The sequence below is a fragment of the Pleurodeles waltl genome, chromosome 7 (assembly GCF_031143425.1).
Source record: "Pleurodeles waltl isolate 20211129_DDA chromosome 7, aPleWal1.hap1.20221129, whole genome shotgun sequence".
Lineage (NCBI taxonomy): Eukaryota > Metazoa > Chordata > Amphibia > Caudata > Salamandridae > Pleurodeles > Pleurodeles waltl.
This window is the reverse complement of record NC_090446.1, coordinates 1,351,340,899-1,351,364,773: the sequence shown is the minus strand read 5'-3', so window position 1 is coordinate 1,351,364,773 and position 23,875 is coordinate 1,351,340,899.

Sequence of the window (23,875 nt, the reverse complement as noted above, 5' to 3'; positions counted from 1 at the left end):
CTGTTGACAATGGAAGAGCGACATGTCATCGTCACCTACCGGTTTCACCGTGCCACAATCCAGGAATTATGTACCCAGTTGGAGCCAGACCTGATCTCACCAATCCGCCATCCCACTGGAATCCCCCCTGACGTGCAGGTGCTGTCAGTGCTCCATTTCCTTGCAAGTGGGTCATTCCAGACAACAGGTGCCATGGCACCAGGGATGTTCCAGCCCATGTTTTCCAACGTTTTATCCAAAGTGTTGTCTGCCCTGATGAAACACGTAAGGAGATACATCATTTTCCCTGAGGTAGAAGATTTGCCTACAGTTAAAGGTGACTTCTATGCCCTTGGACATATCCCAAACGTCATAGGTGCCATTGATGGGACCCATGTAGCTCTGGTTCCCCCCCACAGGAGTGAACAGGTGTACAGAAACAGGAAGAGTTATCATTCCATGAATGTTCAGAGGGTCTGTTTGGCAGACCAGTACATCTTGCAGGTAAATGCTATGTTCCCTGGCTCAGTGCATGACGCCTACATCCTGCAGAATAGCAGCATCCCTGATATGATGGCTCAACTCCAGAGGCACTGTGTATGGCTATTGGGGGACTCTGGTTACCCCAACCTGTCCTGGCTATTGACCCCAGTGAGGGATCCCAGGACCAGGGCAGAGGAACGGTACAATGAGGCCCATGGACGGACTAGGAGGGTGATCGAACGCACCTTCGGCCTCCTGAAGGCCAGGTTCAGGTGCCTCCATATGACAGGTGGTTCCCTATTCTACTCACCGAAGAAGGTGTGCGAGATCATCATCGCCTGCTCGATGGTTCATAATTTGGCTTTGCGATGCCAGGTGCCTTTTCTGCAGGAGGATGGTCCAGATGACGGTGTTGTGGCAGCTGTGGAGCCTGTGGACAGTGATGAGGAGGAAGCTGAGGAAGAAGACAACGACAACAGGGAGTCAGTCATACAGCAATATTTCCAGTGACACACAGGTGAGAACATTTTCATTTTTGCCATTACATTAACTTTCACACGTCTACCTCTATCCTGTCTGTCGATTTCAAGCAGTATTTGGTTACTGAGTTGTACCTTTCCATTACGGTTTCACAGGTGGGGTTACCAACGTGTGTCATCTGCTTGCATCCTTCAAGGACTTGTGATGTGTGACCTAGGTATGTTGGCTTTACAATGGGAAATGCATTATGACTCTGTCATTGATAATACATATTTACAATATCACAGACTGACTCCAGATTGTTTTGAGTTTCAAGGGTGTTTATTGAAGTGCTCAGAAATGGGAGGGGGTTGTAAAATGGTGAGGGGTGATGGTGGAGGAATGTCCATGGCAGAGTCAGTCTATTAGTCTCACAGGTGCAGTGCCCATCTGGGCATAGGAAGTGGAGCTGGGGCAGTTCAAGTATGGACAGGGTAACAAAGTGGGTCAGTGGGAGGACAATCAGGGTGGTCTCATTTCCTGGCGGGGGTCTTGCCATCTTGCTCTGTCCTGTTCCTGGCTCTCAGGGACTGCTTGTGTGGTGGTTGTCCGTCTGCAGGGGGTGGGGTGCTGGTGTGGTGGTCCTGTGGCGGGACGTCCTGTCCACTAGCGCCGGCGGAGGTGGTGGGCAGTTCATCGTCCTGGCTAGTGTCAGGGGCCCCTTGGAGTGCCACGGTGTCCCTCAGGGTCTGCTGTATGTCCTTCAACACCCCTACGATGGTGCACAGGGAGGAGCTGATGGTTCTGAGCTCCTCCCTGAACCCCAAATACTGTTCCTCCTGCATGCACTGGGTCTCCTGAAACTTGGCCAGGACCGTCGCCATCGTCTCCCGGGAGTGGTGGTATGCTCCCATGATGGAGGATAGGGCCTCGTGGAGAGTGGGTTCCCTTGGCCTGTCCGCCCCCTGTCGCACAGCAGCCCTCCCAGTTCCCCTGTGTTCCTGTGCCTACGTCCCCTGGACCGTGTGCCCACTACCACTGCCCCCAGGTCCCTGTTGTTGTTGGGGTGGTGGGTTATCCTGGGTTCCCTGTAGTGGTGGACACACCGCTGATTGACCTGTCCTGGGTAGGGAGGTTTGGGCCCGCTGGGTGGGTGCTGTGCTGGTGTTACCAGAGGGTTGAAGGTCAGTGTTGGGCTGTGCCTGTGCAAGGGGAACCGACTGTCCCGAGGCCCACGATGGTCCGGGCTGGTCATCAGGATCCAGTAGGGCAGAGCTGCTATTGTCACTGTGGGCCTCTTCTGGGGGTGGAGTGGTGTTGTCTGGACCCTCTGGTGTGGTGACGGTCCTTCGGGTTCCTGCAGGGGCATAAGAGCATAATTAATGCATTTGTGTGTGTGATGGTGTGCAATGGGTGGGTGTACCCCAGTGCTAGCATTCCTGTGTGGGGGCTTGTGTGATGATGGTTAGGGGGTTGTTCTGGCTATGTGCAGTGGGCATGCTTTAGTGCTGGGTGTCCATGCTTAGTTGTGTCATGCAGGGCTTGGTGTTGGGATGGGTGGTTTGTGTTCTTAGTACATTAGTGATAATTTTGGGTGATAGGGGAGGGGATGAGGGTGGGTGGGTGGGTGTGATGGCATGCAGGTAGGGTGGGGGATATGATGGTTAAGATTTGACTTACCAGTTTCCCATCCTCCACCGACTCCTCCGAGGCCCTCTGGATGCATGATGGTCAAGACTTGCTCCTCCCATGTTGTTAGTTGTGGGGGAGGAGGTGGGGGTCCGCCGCCAGTCCGCTGAACCGCTATGTTGTGCCTGGAGACCGTTGAACGCACCTTCCCCCGTAGGTCATTCCACCTCTTCCTGATATCCTCCCTATTTCTTGGGTGCTGTCCCTCAGCGTTGGCCCTGTCGACGATTCTTTGCCATAGCTCCATCTTCCTGGCTATGGAGGTGTGCTGTACCTGTGATCCGAATAGCTGTGGCTCTACCCGGATGATTTTCTCCACCATGACCCTGAGCTCCTCCTCGGAGAACCGGGGGTGTCTTTGGCGTGACACGGGGTGGTGTGTGTGATGTGTGGGGCGGTGTGAGTGTTGATGTGTGTGGTGATGTGTAGTGGTGTGTGGTGTTTTGTGTGTGGATGTGGTGTGGGTGCTGGTGTTGTGTGCCTCTGTATGGTGGTGTTGTCTTGGCTGTGATCTCTCTCTGGCCTTCTTTCAGATTTTTGGTCGTAGGGGTTTGTGGGTGATATGGGTGTGTGTTTTATATTGTAATGGGTGTGTGGGAGTGGTGTTTGTATGTGTATTAGGTGTGTGTATTTGGAATTGTCCAATGTGACGGTGTTTTGGAGATGTGTGTGTATTTTGAGAGTGGCGGTGTGTACCGCCAATGGAATACCGCGGTTGAACGACCGCCGCGTGGATTCGTGAGTCGTAATAGCATGGGCGTGTTTCTGTTAGAGTGGAGGTGGAGGTTTTGTTTTCGCCACTTTAACTCTGACCTTTGGTGTGGCGGAGTTGTGTGGCTGTCTGTATTTCGGCGGATTCCGAGATGTGTGTCATAATAGCTGTGGCGGACTACCGCCCCCGCGGCGGTGTATTGGCGGTCTTCTGCACGGCAGTAAGTGCCTTTTACAGCCAATGTTGTAATGACCCCCTTAATGTCAGTGGGTGGGCACATCATGATTAACAGAGATAATGTCTTCAGGTTATTAAGAAAGTGCTTTGGAAGACCAATGTGTGGGACCAAGCATTGTGATAACAAGGGTGTTGCAAGTCATGGCATATCATGTAGGATTGCAGTACTGGATTAACAAGAAGCACTGCAGGTCATGAATGAAGTGCAGGGACAGATGCCTGGGCGGCGGAGTTGGAATGTCATGAGATTACAGTCAGAACTGAAGTACACAATAGTACAGCTCCTGTGAATGTGTGGTGCACACATATGAAGTACATAATTTGCAGGAGAACTACAGATTGGGTACTCTGACTCTAGGCTTCTGTTTTTTTTTGGCAACATTACAGCCTACAGGTTTATTTCAGTCAGTCTACTGCATTTGGGGAAGCTGTGTATTTAACATGTTAAGTAAATGCTAGCTCCAAGAGCAGATTTAGACCCATGAGCCTCACAGTATTTTGAAATGCATACCCAGATGGCCAAAGTGATCAACACTCTCTTATTCATGTGTCATTGATATCTCACAATGTCCTCTCATTCAGATGCTGGACATTCATTCTCTCTGATGTAGACCCCATTTCATGTTTTCTCCTGTGATGTAATTGCCTTGCTTAAGGTCCTGTGGTGTCATGTGCTTTTTTTGATTCACCTATTGATTAGCCAGTGACCTCTGATTCTGTTGCAGTAGATGGAGTATGTACAATTCCACATTCACATTGCTTTCATAGAGACAAATATTGTGTAGAAAATTAGCTTACTGGGTGGTGAACATGTATGGATATAGCACATTCACACAATTCAAAAGGAGAGGGGGAATACTTATGTGAAGCCGAATTTGCAAATAACAAAGAATTCTGCATTCACAAATTATAAAATTCTGCATTCACAAATTATATTAAAGTATTCATTTTATGATTCTGCATAAGTAGATATATTTAATTTACAGTTATTTTTATGTGAGTGTTTTACCAAATGTTTTACACTCTGTATATTTCAATAGAGAACTGTAGTTTACCACTAATTTCCACGTAAGGAGTGAATAATGTGTAAAATCAGTTTTGTCACAAGAGAAAAGGGCATAATGTTTATAAAACCTGTTCCGAAATAACTTAGGGCCTGATTACGAGGCTGGAGGTCTTGAGACCGCCAGCCTCAAGGTGGTGGTTAGGACTACCGCAGCTGTGGCAGTCCGACTGCCACATTATGACCCTAGTGGTCAGATCGCCAGGGTACCGCTGTCTCCGCTGGGATCGGTGATCTTGACAGGCTGACTGTGGCGGACGTTGGAATACCCTGCTCATTATGACTTGGTTCTCTGCCAGCCTTTTCATGGTGGCTCCAGTGCCATGAAAAGGGTGGCGGAGAACAGGCTTTCCTCTTCCACCCCTGATGACACCTCGCAAGAAAGACACCAATGTGCTCCCCGCATCAGTGCTCCGATTGAGGTATGTGGGGAGCGAGCACAGAGAAGTGTGGGGCCTGACAGGGCACTGCAAGACAGCAGTGCTGATAGCAGAGGGAGTGGCCGGGACCCGGCAGAAGACTGGTGCATTGGTTCTCCTCTGAGAGCAGCAGGTGAGAACCATTTCCTTCAATAGACACCCTGAACCGGGCCCCTTCTCCATTTTCCTTCCTTGCTGGGACCCTCCAGGCCAGATCCCAGAGTGAACTGAGCAGAGTGCTCGGTGTGTAAGCAGGGACCACTGCGGTAGCCTGCACCATCTGGGGAGTGGGGGCTCTCACATTTGTGGAGTGGGGGTACCACAATTGATGGATTCGGCAACGGACGGCACAATTGCAGCCAGATCATCAAGCCACACTGCTATCCTTCCACTAACCCGCCTGGTTGCATCAACCAGTCCACCCTCCACCAATCCCACCACAACACACCAGAATGAAGGGAAACTATGAAAGGCTGTCCTGACATAAAACACTTGGGAATCCCTTCTCGCAAGCCACAATCCACACCAAACAGCCGCTAACATCTGAGGGTCTCCCCAGATACCTGGCGTAATTCCTGTTTGATAATCACTCCCATCCCAGCCCTCTCATCCGGTCAGATCATCCACTGTTAACAATAGGAAGGCTACACTCGGCCTCGACCTCAAGACCCCCCACAAGTGATGTGGCAGGCGTTAAAGGTACCAAATAATTCCCCCCTCTCAGGGAGCACTTCCCCTGTCCACCTCTGATAAACTAGATAAGGCGCTAACGGACATTGAACATTCCCCTGCCTCCACAGAGGCCAGCTTCAGCTCTCTGACAATCACTGACACTGGAGAAAGGTTTCTTGCGGGATGACCACTGCAAACTAACAGACAAAGGGGGTCATTCTGACCCTGGCGGCCGGTGGCCGCCAGGGCCACCGACCACGGGAGCACCGCCAACAGGCTGGCGGTGCTCCCACGAGCATTCTGACCGCAGCGGTTCAGCCGCGGTCAGAAGCGGCAAGTCGGCGGTGTAGGAAAGTACCATCTTGCCTGGCATGTTACCCCCATTTTTCACTGTATATATGTTGTTTTAGTTGTATGTGTCACTGGGACCCTGGTAACCCAGGGCCCCAGTGCTCATAAGTGTGCCTGAATGTGTTACCTGTGTAGTGACTAACTTTCTCACTGAGGCTCTGCTAATCATAACCTCAGTGGTTATGCTCTCTCATTTCTTTCCAAATTGTCACTGACAGGCTAGTGACCATTTTTACCAATTTACATTGGCTTACTGGAACACCCTTATAATTCCCTAGTATATGGTACTGAGGTACCCAGGGTATTGGGGTTCCAGGAGATCCCTATGGGCTGCAGCATTTCTTTTGCCACCCATAGGGAGCTCTGACAATTCTTACACAGCCCTGCCACTGCAGCCTGAGTGAAATAACGTCCACGTTATTTCACAGCCATTTTACACTGCACTTAAGTAACTTATAAGTCACCTATATGTCTAACCTTTACCTGGTAAAGGTTAGGTGCAAAGTTACTTAGTGTGAGGGCACCCTGGCACTAGCCAAGGTGCCCCCACATTGTTCAGAGCCAATTCACTGAACTTTGTGAGTGCGGGGACACCATTACACGCGTGCACTACATATAGGTCACTACCTATATGTAGCTTCACCATGGTAACTCCGAATATGGCCATGTAACATGTCTATGATCATGGAATTGCCCCCTCTATGCCATCCTGGCATTGTTGGTACAATTCCATGATCCCAGTGGTCTGTAGCACAGACCCTGGTACTGCCAGACTGCCCTTCCTGGGGTTTCACTGCAGCTGCTGCTGCTGCCAACCCCTCAGACAGGCAGCTGCCCTCCTGGGGTCCAGCCAGGCCTGGCCCAGGATGGCAGAACAAAGAACTTCCTCTGGGAGAGGGTGTGACACCCTCTCCCTTTGGAAAATGGTGTGAAGGCAGGGGAGGAGTAGCCTCCCCCAGCCTCTGGAAATGCTTTGTTGGGCACAGATGTGCCCAATTCTGCATAAGCCAGTCTACACCGGTTCAGGGACCCCTTAGCCCCTGCTCTGGCGCGAAACTGGACAAAGGAAAGGGGAGTGACCACTCCCCTGACCTGCACCTCCCCTGGGAGGTGTCCAGAGCTCCTCCAGTGTGCTCCAGACCTCTGCCATCTTGGAAACAGAGGTGCTGCTGGCACACTGGACTGCTCTGAGTGGCCAGTGCCACCAGGTGACGTCAGAGACTCCTGCTGATAGGCTCCTTCAGGTGTTAGTAGCCTTTCCTCTCTCCTAGGTAGCCAAACCCTCTTTTCTGGCTATTTAGGGTCTCTGTTTCTGGGGAAACTTTAGATAACGAATGCATGAGCTCAGCCGAGTTCCTCTGCATCTCCCTCTTCACCTTCTGATAAGGAATCGACCGCTGACCGCGCTGGAAGCCTGCAAACCTGCAACATAGTAGCAAAGACGACTACTGCAACTCTGTAACGCTGATCCTGCCGCCTTCTCGACTGTTTTCCTGCTTGTGCATGCTGTGGGGGTAGTCTGCCTCCTCTCTGCACCAGAAGCTCCGAAGAAATCTCCTGTGGGTCGACGGAATCTTCCCCCTGCAACCGCAGGCACCAAAAAGCTGCATTACCGGTCCCTTGGGTCTCCTCTCAGCACGACGAGCGAGGTCCCTCGAATCCAGCGACGCTGTCCAAGTGACCCCCACAGTCCAGTGACTCTTCAGCCCAAGTTTGGTGGAGGTAAGTCCTTGCCTCACCTCGCTGGGCTGCATTGCTGGGAACCGCGACTTTGCAGCTACTCCGGCCCCTGTGCACTTCCGGCGGAAATCCTTCGTGCACAGCCAAGCCTGGGTCCACGGCACTCTAACCTGTATTGCACGACTTTCTAAGTTGGTCTCCGGCGACGTGGGACTCCTTTGTGCAACTTCGGCGAGCTCCGTTTCACGCATCCTCGTAGTGCCTGTTTCTGGCACTTCTCCGGGTGTTACCTGCTTCAGTGAGGGCTCTTTGTCTTGCTCGACGTCCCCTCTCTCTGCAGGTCCAATTTGCGACCTCCTGGTCCCTCCTGGGCCCCAGCAGCGTCCAAAAACGCCAAACGCACGATTTGCGTGTAGCAAGGCTTGTTGGCGTCCTTCCGGCGGGAAAACACTTCTGCACGACTCTCCAAGGCGAGAGGGATCCGTCCACCAAAGGGGAAGTCTCTAGCCCTTTTCGTTCCTGCAGAAACCTCAGCTTCTTCTGTCCAGTTGAAGCTTCTTTGCACCCGCAGCTGGCATTTCCTGGGCATCTGCCCATCTACGACTTGCTTGTGACTTTTGGACTTGGTCCCCTTGTTCCACAGGTACCCTAGATTGGAAATCCACAGTTGTTGCATTGCTGGTTTGTGTCTTTCCTGCATTATTCCTCTAACACGACTCTTTTGTCCTTAGGGGAACTTTAGTGCACTTGGCACTCACTTTTCAGGGTCTTGGGGAGGGTTATTTTTGCTAACTCTCACTATTTTCTAATAGTCCCAGCGACCCTCTACAAGGTCACATAGGTTTGGGGTCCATTCGTGGTTCGCATTCCACTGTTGGAGTATATGGTTTGTGTTGCCCCTATCCCTATGTTTCCCCATTGCATCCTATTGTAACTATACATTGTTTGCACTGTTTTCTAAGACTATACTGCATATTTTTGCTATTGTGTATATATATCTTGTGTATATTTCCTATCCTCTCACTGAGGGTACACTCTAAGATACTTTGGCATATTGTCATAAAAATAAAGTACCTTTATTTTTAGTATAACTGTGTATTGTGTTTTCTTATGATATTGTGCATATGACACTAAGTGGTACTGTAGTAGCTTCACACGTCTACTAGTTCAGCCTAAGCTGCTCTGCTAAGCTACCATTATCTATCAGCCTAAGCTGCTAGACACCCTATACACTAATAAGGGATAACTGGGCCTGGTGCAAGGTGCAAGTACCCCTTGGTACTCACTACAAGCCAGTCCAGCCTCCTACATTGGTTGTGCAGCGGTGGGATCAGTGCTTGAGACTACTTACCACTCTTGTCATTGTACTTTTCATAAGAGAAAAATATACAAAACAAGGTCAGTGTATATACACATAGCCAAAAAGTTTTGCATTTCCTCTTTTCACTCTTTTCTAAGTGCTGAAAAGTACTTCTAAACTTTCAAAAAGTTCTTAAAAGTTTAAAAAGTTTTTTCTGTCTTTCCAAAAAGTTCTGAAAACTTTTTTTTCTTTTTCTTTCACTTTAACTCTCTCTAAAAAATGTCTGGCACAGAAAAAAATGTTGAACTGTCCAAACTTGCATATGATCACCTTAGCTGGAAAGGAGCAAGGAGTCTCTGCATAGAGAGAGGTTTGAGTGTAGGGAAGAATCCTTCCTTAGAACTATTAATTAATATGCTTAGAGTACAGGATAAGGCCATAAGTGCCCAATCTGTAGAAAAAGTAGCTAATGGTTCTCAATCTGATCCAGGGACTCCCCCAGGAAAAGGTTCAGGAAAGAAACTTCTCAGCCTGCCCATTACTAGACAGTCTAGCATAGTTGGTACAGAGGTTGAATCACACCATACTGATGGTGTGCTCTCACATTTTACTGGTAGCCAAGCTGTTAGGGTGCCCTCTGTAAGGGACAGGTCTCCTTCTGTTCATTCCCATCATACCTCTGTATCTAGAAATGTCCCTCCCACCCACCCTGATGACAGATTGTTAGAAAGGGAGCTCAATAGATTGAGAGTGGAACAAACCAGACTGAAGCTCAAGAAGCAACAGCTGGATTTGGATAGACAGTCTTTAGAAATAGAGAAGGAAAGACAGAAGTTGGGTTTAGATACCCATGGTGGCAGCAGCAGTATTCCCCATAGTCATCCTGCAAAAGAGCATGATTCCAGGAATCTTCACAAGATAGTTCCCCCTTATAAGGAGGGGGATGACATTAACAAGTGGTTTGCTGCACTTGAGAGGGCCTGTGCTGTACAGGATGTCCCTCAAAAGCAGTGGGCTGCTATCCTATGGCTATCATTTAGTGGAAAAGGTAGGGATAGGCTCCTTACTGTAAAAGAAAATGATGCCAATAATTTCCAAGTTCTTAAGAATGCACTCCTGGATGGTTATGGCTTAACCACTGAACAGTGCAGGATAAAGTTCAGAGAGACCAAAAAGGAGTCTTCACAAGACTGGGTTGATTTCATTGACCAGGCAGTGAAGGCCTTGGAGGGGTGGTTACATGGCAGTAAAGTTACTGATTATGACAGCCTGTATAACTTAATCCTGAGAGAGCATATTCTTAATAATTGTGTGTCTGATTTGTTGCACCAGTACTTGGTGGACTCTGATCTGACCTCTCCCCAAGAATTGGGAAAGAAGGCAGACAAATGGGTCAGAACAAGAGTGAACAGAAAAGTTCATACAGGGGGTGACAAAGATGGCAACAAAAAGAAGGATGGTAAGTCTTCTGACAAGGGTGGGGACAAATCTAAAAATGAGTCTTCATCAGGCCCACAAAAACACTCTGGTGGGGGTGGTGGGTCCAAATCCTCCTTTAATCAGAACAAGGAAAAGAAACCATGGTGCTATTTATGTAAAATAAAAGGCCATTGGACAACAGATCCCAGTTGTCCAAAGAAAGGCACCACAGCTCCTACCACTACAACCCCTACTGCTACACCTAGTGTCCCTACTAATAGCAGTGGTGGTGGGAGCAAACCTACTAATAGCCAATCCAAGGGAGTAGCTGGGCTCACTTTTGGTAATTTAGTTGGGGTTGGTCTGATTAGGGAGACCACAGAGGCTACTTTAGTCTCTGAAGGGGCTATTGATTTAGCCACTTTGGTTGCTTGCCCCCATAACTTGGAGAAGTACAAGCAACTAACCCTAATAAATGGTGTTGAGGTCCAGGCCTACAGGGACACAGGTGCCAGTGTCACAATGGTGATTGAGAAACTGGGGCACCCTGAACAACACATACTTGGACACCAGTACCAAGTAACCGATGCTCACAACATAACACAAAGCCACCCCATGGCTGTTGTAAATCTCAACTGGGGGGGGGTAACTGGTCCAAAGAAAGTTGTGGTAGCTTCAGATTTACCTGTAGACTGTCTATTAGGGAATGATTTGGAGACATCAGCTTGGTCAGATGTGGAGTTGGAGGCCCATGCAGCAATGCTGGGCATCCCAGGGCATATTTTTGCTTTGACAAGGGCTCAGGCCAAAAAGCAAAAAGGACAGGGAAGCTTGGATCCTCGAACAATGGACCAAGTGCTCCCTAAAGCTAGGGCTAGTAGAAGCAAACCACTTCCTACTATCCCTCCCTCTACAGTGGATTCTACTTCTGAGGAAGAAGAATTCCCTCCCTGTGCAGAACCTACACCAGAGGAGCTGGAAGCAGACACTGCTGAGCTTTTGGGTGAAGGGGGGCCTGCCAGGGAGGAGCTGAGTGTGGCACAGCAAACCTGTCCCACATTAGAGGGTCTCAGACAGCAAGCTGTCAAACAGGCTAATGGGGATGTCAGTGACTCTCACAGAGTTTACTGGGAGGACAACCTCTTGTACACTGAGCATAGGGATCCTAAACCTGGAGCTGCCAGGAGATTAGTGATTCCTCAGGAGTACAGAAAGTTCCTCCTAACACTGGCACATGACATTCCCTTAGCTGGGCACCTGGGTCAAATGAAAACTTGGGACAGATTGGTACCATTGTTTCATTGGCCTAGGATGTCTGAGGACACAAAGGAATTTTGTAAGTCCTGTGAAACCTGTCAAGCCAGTGGCAAGACAGGTGGCACTCCAAAGGCACCCCTTATCCCACTGCCTGTGGTTGGGGTTCCCTTTGAAAGGGTAGGGGTTGACATAGTTGGCCCCCTTGACCCTCCTACTGCTTCAGGCAATAGGTTTATCTTGGTGGTAGTGGACCATGCCACAAGATATCCTGAAGCTATTCCTTTAAGGACCACTACAGCTCCTGCAGTGGCAAAGGCCCTCCTGGGAATATTTTCCAGGGTGGGCTTCCCAAAGGAAGTAGTATCAGACAGAGGAAGCAATTTCATGTCTGCATACTTAAAGGCCATGTGGAAGGAGTGTGGTGTAACTTACAAGTTCACAACACCCTATCATCCACAAACAAATGGACTGGTGGAGAGATTCAATAAAACTCTCAAAGGCATGATTATGGGACTCCCTGAAAAACTCCGCAGGAGATGGGATATCCTTCTACCATGCCTCCTTTTTGCCTACAGGGAGGTACCCCAGAAAGGAGTGGGCTTCAGCCCCTTTGAACTTCTTTTTGGACACCCTGTTCGGGGTCCACTCACACTTGTAAAGGAGGGTTGGGAACAACCGTTAAAAGCTCCTAAGCAGGATATTGTGGACTATGTACTTGGCCTCAGATCAAGGATGGCTGAGTACATGAAAAAGGCCAGTAAAAACCTTCAGGCCAGCCAAGAGCTCCAGAAGCAATGGCATGATCAGAAGGCTGTTTTGGTTCAGTACCAACCAGGGCAGAAAGTGTGGGTCTTGGAGCCTGTGGCCCCAAGAGCACTCCAAGATAAATGGAGTGGACCCCACACAATTGTTGAAAAGAAGAGTGAAGTCACCTACTTGGTTGACTTAGGCACTGCCAGGAGTCCCCTTAGGGTGCTCCATGTCAACCGCCTGAAACCCTACTATGACAGGGCTGATCTCACCCTGCTCATGGCAACAGATGAGGGACAGGAAGAAGACAGTGATCCTCTACCTGATCTCTTCTCCTCCACAGAACAAGATGCTCTTGTGGAAGGTGTAGTTTTGGCTGATTGTCTTACTGCTGAGCAGAAAGATAATTGCATAAATCTCCTAGGACAATTTTCAGAACTCTTCTCTACTGTGCCAGGCACCACTTCTTGGTGTGAGCACACTATAGATACTGGAGACAGTTTACCTGTCAAAAGTAAGATCTATAGGCAGCCTGACCATGTCAGGGACTGCATAAAGCAAGAAGTTCAGAAAATGTTGGAACTAGGAGTGGTTGAGCACTCTGACAGTCCATGGGCTTCTCCTGTGGTACTGGTACCAAAACCCAATTCTAAAGATGGAAAGAAGGAAATGAGGTTTTGTGTAGACTATAGAGGTCTCAACTTGGTAACCAAAACTGATGCTCACCCTATACCCAGGGCAGATGAGCTTATAGATACACTGGCATCTGCCAAGTATCTAAGCACTTTTGATTTGACTGCAGGGTATTGGCAGATCAAATTGTCAGAAGATGCTAAACCTAAGACTGCATTTTCTACCATTGGAGGACATTACCAGTTTACTGTAATGCCTTTTGGTTTGAAAAATGCACCTGCCACTTTTCAGAGGTTGGTGAACACAGTCCTGCAAGGGCTGGAAGCTTTCAGTGCAGCATATTTGGACGATATAGCTGTCTTTAGCTCCAGCTGGGATGATCACCTGGTCCACCTTTGGAAAGTTTTGGAGGCTCTGCAAAAGGCAGGCCTCACTATCAAGGCTTCAAAGTGCCAGATAGGGCAGGGTAAGGTGGTTTATCTGGGACACCTTGTTGGTGGGGAACAGATTGCACCACTTCAGGGGAAACTCCAAACTATTATTGATTGGGTTCCCCCTACCACTCAGACTCAGGTGAGAGCCTTCCTAGGCCTCACTGGGTATTACAGGAGGTTCATTAAGAACTATGGCTCCATTGCAGCCCCTCTTAATGACCTCACATCCAAGAAAATGCCTAAAAAGGTATTATGGACAGCAAGCTGTCAGAAAGCTTTTGAGGAGCTGAAGCAGGCCATGTGCTCTGCACCTGTCCTGAAAAGCCCTTGTTACTCTAAAAAATTCTATGTCCAAACTGATGCATCTGAATTAGGAGTAGGGGCAGTCCTATCACAACTTAATTCTGAGGGCCAGGATCAACCTGTTGCTTTTATTAGTAGGAGGTTGACCCCTAGAGAAAAGCGTTGGTCTGCCATTGAGAGGGAGGCCTTTGCTGTGGTCTGGGCTCTGAAGAAGTTGAGGCCATACCTGTTTGGCACTCACTTCATTGTTCAGACAGACCACAAACCTCTACTTTGGCTAAAACAAATGAAAGGTGAAAATCCTAAATTGTTGAGGTGGTCCATATCCCTACAGGGAATGGACTATACAGTGGAACATAGACCTGGGAGTAGCCACTCCAATGCAGATGGACTCTCCAGATATTTCCACTTAGACAATGAAGACTCATCAGGTAATGGCTAGTCTTATTGTCCTTCGTTTGGGGGGGGGTTGTGTAGGAAAGTACCATCTTGCCTGGCATGTTACCCCCATTTTTCACTGTATATATGTTGTTTTAGTTGTATGTGTCACTGGGACCCTGGTAACCCAGGGCCCCAGTGCTCATAAGTGTGCCTGAATGTGTTACCTGTGTAGTGACTAACTGTCTCACTGAGGCTCTGCTAATCAGAACCTCAGTGGTTATGCTCTCTCATTTCTTTCCAAATTGTCACTGACAGGCTAGTGACCATTTTTACCAATTTACATTGGCTTACTGGAACACCCTTATAATTCCCTAGTATATGGTACTGAGGTACCCAGGGTATTGGGGTTCCAGGAGATCCCTATGGGCTGCAGTATTTCTTTTGCCACCCATAGGGAGCTCTGACAATTCTTACACAGCCCTGCCACTGCAGCCTGAGTGAAATAACGTCCACGTTATTTCACAGCCATTTTACACTGCACTTAAGTAACTTATAAGTCACCTATATGTCTAACCTTTACCTGGTAAAGGTTAGGTGCAAAGTTACTTAGTGTGAGGGCACCCTGGCACTAGCCAAGGTGCCCCCACATTGTTCAGAGCCAATTCACTGAACTTTGTGAGTGCGGGGACACCATTACACGCGTGCACTACATATAGGTCACTACCTATATGTAGCTTCACCATGGTAACTCCGAATATGGCCATGTAACATGTCTATGATCATGGAATTGCCCCCTCTATGCCATCCTGGCATTGTTGGTACAATTCCATGATCCCAGTGGTCTGTAGCACAGACCCTGGTACTGCCAGACTGCCCTTCCTGGGGTTTCACTGCAGCTGCTGCTGCTGCCAACCCCTCAGACAGGCAGCTGCCCTCCTGGGGTCCAGCCAGGCCTGGCCCAGGATGGCAGAACAAAGAACTTCCTCTGGGAGAGGGTGTGACACCCTCTCCCTTTGGAAAATGGTGTGAAGGCAGGGGAGGAGTAGCCTCCCCCAGCCTCTGGAAATGCTTTGTTGGGCACAGATGTGCCCAATTCTGCATAAGCCAGTCTACACCGGTTCAGGGACCCCTTAGCCCCTGCTCTGGCGCGAAACTGGACAAAGGAAAGGGGAGTGACCACTCCCCTGACCTGCACCTCCCCTGGGAGGTGTCCAGAGCTCCTCCAGTGTGCTCCAGACCTCTGCCATCTTGGAAACAGAGGTGCTGCTGGCACACTGGACTGCTCTGAGTGGCCAGTGCCACCAGGTGACGTCAGAGACTCCTGCTGATAGGCTCCTTCAGGTGTTAGTAGCCTTTCCTCTCTCCTAGGTAGCCAAACCCTCTTTTCTGGCTATTTAGGGTCTCTGTCTCTGGGGAAACTTTAGATAACGAATGCATGAGCTCAGCCGAGTTCCTCTGCATCTCCCTCTTCACCTTCTGATAAGGAATCGACCGCTGACCGCGCTGGAAGCCTGCAAACCTGCAACATAGTAGCAAAGACGACTACTGCAACTCTGTAACGCTGATCCTGCCGCCTTCTCGACTGTTTTCCTGCTTGTGCATGCTGTGGGGGTAGTCTGCCTCCTCTCTGCACCAGAAGCTCCGAAGAAATCTCCCGTGGGTCGACGGAATCTTCCCCCTGCAACCGCAGACACCAAAAAGCTGCATTACCGGTCCCTTGGGTCTCCTCTCAGCACGACGAGCGAGGTCCCTCGAATCCAGCGACGCTGTCCAAGTGACCCCCACAGTCCAGTGACTCTTCAGCCCAAGTTTGGTGGAGGTAAATCCTTGCCTCACCTCGCTGGGCTGCATTGCTGGGAACCGCGACTTTGCAGCTACTCCGGCCCCTGTGCACTTCTGGCGGAAATCCTTCGTGCACAGCCAAGCCTGGGTCCACGGCACTCTAACCTGCATTGCACGACTTTCTAAGTTGGTCTCCGGCGACGTGGGTCTCCTTTGTGCAACTTCGGCGAGCACCATTTCACGCATCCTCGTAGTGCCTGTTTCTGGCACTTCTCTGGGTGCTACCTGCTTCAGTGAGGGCTCTTTGTCTTGCTCGACGTCCCCTCTCTCTGCAGGTCCAATTTGCGACCTCCTGGTCCCTCCTGGGCCTCAGCAGCGTCCAAAAACGCCAAACACACGATTTGCGTGTAGCAAGGCTTGTTGGCGTCCTTCCGGCGGGAAAACACTTCTGCACGACTCTCCAAGGCGAGAGGGATCCGTCCACCAAAGGGGAAGTCTCTAGCCCTTTTCGTTCCTGCAGAAACCTCAGCTTCTTCTGTCCAGTTGAAGCTTCTTTGCACCCGCAGCTGGCATTTCCTGGGCATCTGCCCATCTACGACTTGCTTGTGACTTTTGGACTTGGTCCCCTTGTTCCACAGGTACCCTAGATTGGAAATCCACAGTTGTTGCATTGCTGGTTTGTGTCTTTCCTGCATTATTCCTCTAACACGACTCTTTTGTCCTTAGGGGAACTTTAGTGCACTTGGCACTCACTTTTCAGGGTCTTGGGGAGGGTTATTTTTGCTAACTCTCACTATTTTCTAATAGTCCCAACGACCCTCTACAAGGTCACATAGGTTTGGGGTCCATTCGTGGTTCGCATTCCACTGTTGGAGTATATGGTTTGTGTTGCCCCTATCCCTATGTTTCCCCATTGCATCCTATTGTAACTATACATTGTTTGCACTGTTTTCTAAGACTATACTGCATATTTTTGCTATTGTGTATATATATCTTGTGTATATTTCCTATCCTCTCACTGAGGGTACACTCTAAGATACTTTGGCATATTGTCATAAAAATAAAGTACCTTTATTTTTAGTATAACTGTGTATTGTGTTTTCTTATGATATTGTGCATATGACACTAAGTGGTACTGTAGTAGCTTCACACGTCTACTAGTTCAGCCTAAGCTGCTCTGCTAAGCTACCATTATCTATCAGCCTAAGCTGCTAGACACCCTATACACTAATAAGGGATAACTGGGCCTGGTGCAAGGTGCAAGTACCCCTTGGTACTCACTACAAGCCAGTCCAGCCTCCTACAGGCGGGCTCCCGCCAACTTACCGCTGCTCGGGGGAATCCTTCATGGCGGCGGAGCGCGCTCCGCCGCCGTGAGGATTCTGACCCCCCCTACCGCCATCCTGTTCATGGCGGGAAAGCCGCCATGAACAGGATGGCGGTAGGGGGGGTCGCGGGGCCCCTGGGGGCCCCTGCTGTGCCCATGCCAATGGCATGGGCACGGCAGGGGCCCCCGTAAGAGGGCCCCGCAAAGTATTTCAGTGTCTGCCTTGCAGACACTGAAATACGCGACGGGTGCCACTGCACCCGTCGCACCTTCCCACTCCGCCGGCTCGATTACTCTTTTGGAGACCGCCCGCCAGCCCAGGGAAAATCTCATAATACCCTCCGCGGTCTTCTGACCGCGGAGCGGTATAATGGGGGCGGAATTCTGGCGGGCGGCCTCCGCCGCCCGCCAGAATCAGAATCACCCCCAAAGTCATGGATAGCGAAAAGACTGTTGCCTCTTTACAGCCTCTGGCTCTGCCTTGTAGATCGCAAATTGAAGCCTGGTGGTCTGCTGTCAAACACCTAGAGAAAAGGGCAGACGACTTGGAAGCTCGCTCCCCACGAACAACATTTGTGTCCTGGGGCTCCCTGAGGGAATAGAGGGTGCAGATCCACTAATATATTTGGGAACCTGGTTCAAATCATTCACCCCAGCCATGGAGCTCTCCCCATTTTACTCCCCCTTTCGGGCACCCAGGGTGCCGGATTGACACCTGACCCGGGGCATCCTCTTTTCCAATGCAAGCCCAACTTTGACATTTCAAGGATAGAGATGCAATCCTTCAAGCAGCCAGACGGGCAGGCCTCCTGCAAGTGTAGGGTGCAACTATCATGCTTTGCTTGGATTACACTTGCGCAGTACAGCACCAACGCTCTTCCTTTCTTGAGGTTAAAAAACAGCTGCATCAACTGGGAGTGCAATACTCCTTGTTATTTCCTGCCCAAATCAAAATAATGGAAGATGGAACAACCAGCTTCTTCACTAACCCCCCGGAAGCATGGGACTGGGTAGAACCACCAGTGAAATGCAATGCTGCGCATGCCCTCTCATCCCTCCTCCTCCCCGTCCACCTCGAGGGGACGGTGCAGGGGAAAGCCAAACAAAACCTTTGTCCCACTCTTCAGTGGCCTTGTTACCCAACCTTTAGCAGATCATTGCTGACTGCAGAAGAGCCCTTTAGGTAGCAATGGAACTGGGACCCCCGCTGGATGGCTCTGAGGTCGAGAAATGGCTGCACATTTTCTCCTCAGATGAAGAAACTGTTCAGTCTCAAGATTCTCACAGGGGCTCAAAATCCCCTCCCTTAGTGACATAGCAAAACGCAGATACCATAATCTAAGTCTACCTTCCTAACGGCCATGTATACCTGCTTAAATCAGTACATATTGCCAGGATGCCATTCCTTCTGTTCAGGAGACATCTGTCATGACATCATGTGCTCTGATCACCCAACATGGCACAGCCGGTAGCAAGTAACAGTTGAGGTCTCCCCCCTTCTCTGCTTCCTTTCGCTTTCCTCCCACTCCTCAGCTGTTTCCCCTCCCCCATCCTTGGGCTCCTGCACCTATAGGTCTACCAGGCAGAGTCCGGGGGGACAGCACTAGGGACCCCACTACCTCCTCCCCAGAGGCTTCAGCCATTCAACAACACAGGAGACATGGGCATCACACTGACAGCCCAGAGCCCGTTTTTGGACACTCCCCACAAAACACTAGAGTAAATGCTCATTTTCAGTTTGCACGTGCCGCCTGTTGTGTCAGGACGTGTGTGTTGAGTTCCTCCCATCCCCCTTCCGGTTGTTAGTCCTCACCCCTTTCACATATGCATCCACTAACTCACCCAGGCATCCCCTCAGAGCAGCTTAGACAGCGGCAACTGGGTAAGCCCCAATCATCACACTCAGATGATACCAATCAGCAGAAACCAACTTCTTATTGCACTTTAACGCACCCTTCGGCGTGTGCAGCACACCTAAGAGACACTAGATTCCTCAAGTTAAATGTCAGAGGGATGCACACCGCTTGGAAAAGATACATAGAATCTCCTGCATCAAGAGGTAGCACAGCGTCCTTACTAACTGCTTCTATTAGCTGCACCTTCCTGTTGTCCTAAAATGCGCAACTGCTCACCCCCTACCACTTTGCCTCCCTGAGTTCAACTTCTTCTCTTCCTATTCTGTTTATTGTTGGTTTCCCTGAGGAGCACAGTACCACTGCCAAACTTCAAGCATCACAAAGGCCTTGTGCATCCCTTCCATGAACTGCTATGATTCTTATTCATTGTACTTGGAACTCTTCTCAGAATCCATTTGGGTTCTCAAGCTGTGCCAATGGCTACTTTTGTGTCCTCACTTTCTTAGTTTGTAATTGCAAATTGAAAATTCAAGAAAAATATTTAATTTAAAAAACATATATAGATTCAATGATTTTTCTGTAGACCCAGCACCATGCTGGAAGCTGCATTGAACCTCTGATACAGCTAAAGTTTCCCCTGCCTAAGTCTCCAGCTATGCCAGCAGCACTCTCCCCACTATTTAAACAATTGAATCCATTAACAATGTGAGTTGATAAAAGCTTGGGTCACCCCTGACCCTTTTTTATGGTCAAGTGCAAAGAGCTCTGTCCCTGGTGTAATCTCTCTGTGGGCTTTTAACCACGCCCATGTCAAGCCCATCAGTTTGGTTGGTCTGTGGGCTTGCTTTTTAAAATTAGCTTGATTTAATTAGTGAAAGGCATGCATACGTCATGCTTTTCCAGTGTGTAGCCCGCCTCGAGCTCACCGGCCAACTACTGAAAACATTGGAGCCTGAAGCACTATCTTAAGAGTACTTCTAATTCTATTTTTAACTGAGGAATATTAATTGTTTTATCTTTTGGGGTTTCTGGATTTGATTCAGCACTGACTATGCTGGTGCTCAGTTTCTCTGCCTCTTCTGTCTTTCCATACTTTCTAATAACTCCCTGTATCCATTCTGGAACCCATCCTTCCCTCGTTATTTCCTCTGTCTTGTTAGGTTGTATCGTAAAGACAAATCCAGTTCCTTTTCTTAGGGTCATAACAATCTGTGGTGGTGTCCAAATCATAATTTGTGAATTCTGTGAGGTCAGGCTAAACCTGTTCTCTATATTATCCCCTGAAGTCTGTTGTGTCTTTACAATTGGCATAACCTGTGTAGGTCCTGTTTGCTGTGACATTAATCCAGTAGTCTGAGTGACCTTAACCTGTCCAACTGACACCTCAGGTGGAGATATCAACTTGGAAGTTGTGATCTGAGCAGGTGTACTAACTATAGCTCACTGTGTCAAGGGTTGCATGACAACAGGTTGTGAAGCAATCGGTTGGGCTATTATTACTTGTGACAGTATCTCCTGTTCCACTACAGATGGTGTATTTACAGGCATCAATGTTTGCATTTGGTGAGTAAGCTGCAAACCTGCAGGATCTACAGGAGCAGTTGCATTGGTCGAACTATTTCCACTGCTTTATACAGAGGATTCATCATAAGGAGGAGGATGCATTGATAACATTTCCTCCAATATATCATCCCCTGAATCAGTGTCAGCATCTGACTTTTTTTCTTCTCATGGTTTACTTTCCCCCTTAAACTTCTTTTTAGGATATATTTCCTTTTCCCTCGCCTTTTCTCTTCTCCCTTTCTACTAATAGTGTAAACTCTCATCCCTTTAGCTATAATCTTTCTTCAAATTTGTGCTTTCTGGTCCCAAACTGAATCCTCATAATTTGTCATTAATCTTCTTGTTTGTCTAATGTCTCTTTCTCTTTCATGCTTTGAAGCCATTCTCTCCCATCAGTTTCATGCTTCAAACTGAGTGGGTCTAGCAGTTAGGTTTAAATCACTCAGCATCTCTCTCAAACGTCTTATTATTGCCAAATAAACAATTCCCTACCTCAGGAATTTCAGTTCACCCTCCTTTTCTGTAAATCTATTCCTTTCCTGAAGCCAGAGACATGTATGTAATCCCCTCTCGATCAACATAAAATGACCTGGTGTTCCTTCTAGAGAATTTTCTTCTCCCTCTCTACCCAGAATTACCAGATCTCCTCTTATCATTTGTCTTATTGCTTTTAAAATCTTCAATATTATCAAAACGTAGGTCAATTGCAATGACCAGAAACAGAGCATCTTCTCCGTCAAACTTCCACCAATCCCAGCTCAGGCTTTTACCAACCACCCAATTACAGTACAGCACCCTACTATGTCAAAACTCACTCTTTGCAGCAGCTACCCCTCCTTTACTATTTCTCTTTGTTCGTAATAGAATACCACTAAATATATAAAATTTACAAAACCTTTGTCTACTTTTTCTAAAGAAGTTAGGGGATAGTCTCTAAATCTGAGCAAGACTCTTCTTTAAAAGTGAAACTTACCAACATAATCCATAATTCATTCAACCTGCGGAAAATCACCTACTTAGCAACAAGTCACCTTTGCGCATCAGGTTCCCCAATCACCAATTCTTGTTTGTACATCCACGCAAATGACATCAATTCTTTAACTTTGTGTAATCAACAATGTCTCAAAATGTACAATTCACTTTAGCAGACAAATATCTTTATTTTCTATCTTATCTATCCCGAGATCTTAGACTATTGTTTAGTCCAATAACCTCTTTTCTCATTAAAACAAGCAATCACTCAAAGCTTTCTAAACCCATCAACGCAGCAGCACTATTGATGCTTATGTCTGTTGAAAGTCTTCTTTGATTCAACAACTGCCACTTGTGACCATCATTGATCACGTCTTCATCTGCTCACCAAAATCAGGCTTCAAGCTTTCTTCTATTCTGTCTCTCAACGTAATTTTCCCTTAATGTAATTTTATTGTTGCAGCTTAATTTTTCTCCCTAGCACTCAGTCATTCCTCTGCTACCAGAAATTACTGCTGTGTGCACATCCCCATTACTTACTTTAACTGAACCCTCAGTATGGATCTTTATCTGAGAGTGGCTGGAGAACTTCTTAAACTGTAATAACAATCACTTAATTTACAATTAAGTTTTTTTAGAGTCAATAAAGAGAGTTCTTAATAGTTTCAAATAATTTATTGAAGAATTAATATGGTCTTTATTGATCAAAATTCTTAAATTACAGAAACACACATGAAGAGTGTCCTGAATCCGTCCCTACTCTATTCATCTTCATCCTACAACTATAATATGTCTGAATTAGTCTGTCTTCTTAGTCTGGGAAAGTTAGAATGCAATGTTCAGTCTGTTACATTAACTAAGATTCTCCCGATTATCTGTCTTCTGTGTTTACAGCTATCACACGACTCTGAAACAATTTGTCAACTCTTTCTCAGGCTCAGTACAATCTCTGCAGCAAAATGAATACTCTATTTTATCTAACAGCTTGGCAACTAGGCAGTTCCCACAAGCTTTTTCTAAGCTCGATCCTACTCCCTTAAACTAAAAGCTCAGTATAGTTTCTCTGAAGCATCACCTCACACCCTCTATATCATTCAGATAATGCTCTCTAGTTAGCTGTCCTCTCAGCTCCAACAGCAGCAGTGGCAAGAATTAGTGGTCAGATTATTCTGGAGATGTTGCAACAGTAGACAATGCATCGTCTTGTTAGATGGCAAGGATCGGATAAAGTTGCTTCCATTCTCATATGCCCCTGATTCTGTAAGAACAATTTCATTCACTGATGTTATGTTAATGTTTCCACTCTTATAGAAATGTTACTTTCTAAATCCATGTCAGTGCATTCCAAAGCAGTTTAGTAGGTGGGTAAGAGCATAAATAATACTGGTTCTATTGTCTTAAATAAAGTTAATATTTCACAGGTCAAAATTGGTTATAGAAGAAACATTTTGGAAAAAAAAGAATTGTGCCAGCCTTGCAAGTTTTGCAACATGCTTTTAAATGTTCAAGCAACAACATAATTTAGGCATAGTGATTTATTTGCATGTTAGTGAATAATAGTATGATTCTAAATGTTCTAGTTTTCTATTGGGGCCTTATCAATCTGCAAGCAGCAGACCAAGAGGTTTTGACTCGATAAATGTGGGCCCTAAATTGCGTTATTTCAACTAGAGTAACCACTTTTTGTGAAAAAAACACAACTTGTAGTGACAGCCTAATAGAGCTACCTAATTCTGTCTAGGCCTGTCTGTTAGACCTGACAGCCTTAGGGTTGTAATCCCCCAACTTTTTGCCTGCCTCCCTCCACTTTTCTGATCCTGTTGTTGCTGGTTTTAGTAGTCTGGGCACTTTACCACTGCTAACTAGTGCTAAGGTGCATATGCTCTCTCCCTTAAACATGGTAACAACAATTCATCCCTAATTGGCATATTTGATTTACTTGTAAGTCCCTAGTAAAGTGCACAACATGTGCCCAGGGCCTGTAAATTGAATGCTACTAGTGGACCTGCAGCAATGGTTGTGCCACCCACATAAGTAGCCCCTTAACCATGTCTCGGGCCTGCCATTGCACTTTGACTTGGCATTTCACAGCCACTTCGACTTGGCATTAAAAAGTATTTGCCAACCCTTAAACTCCCCTTTCTCTACATATAA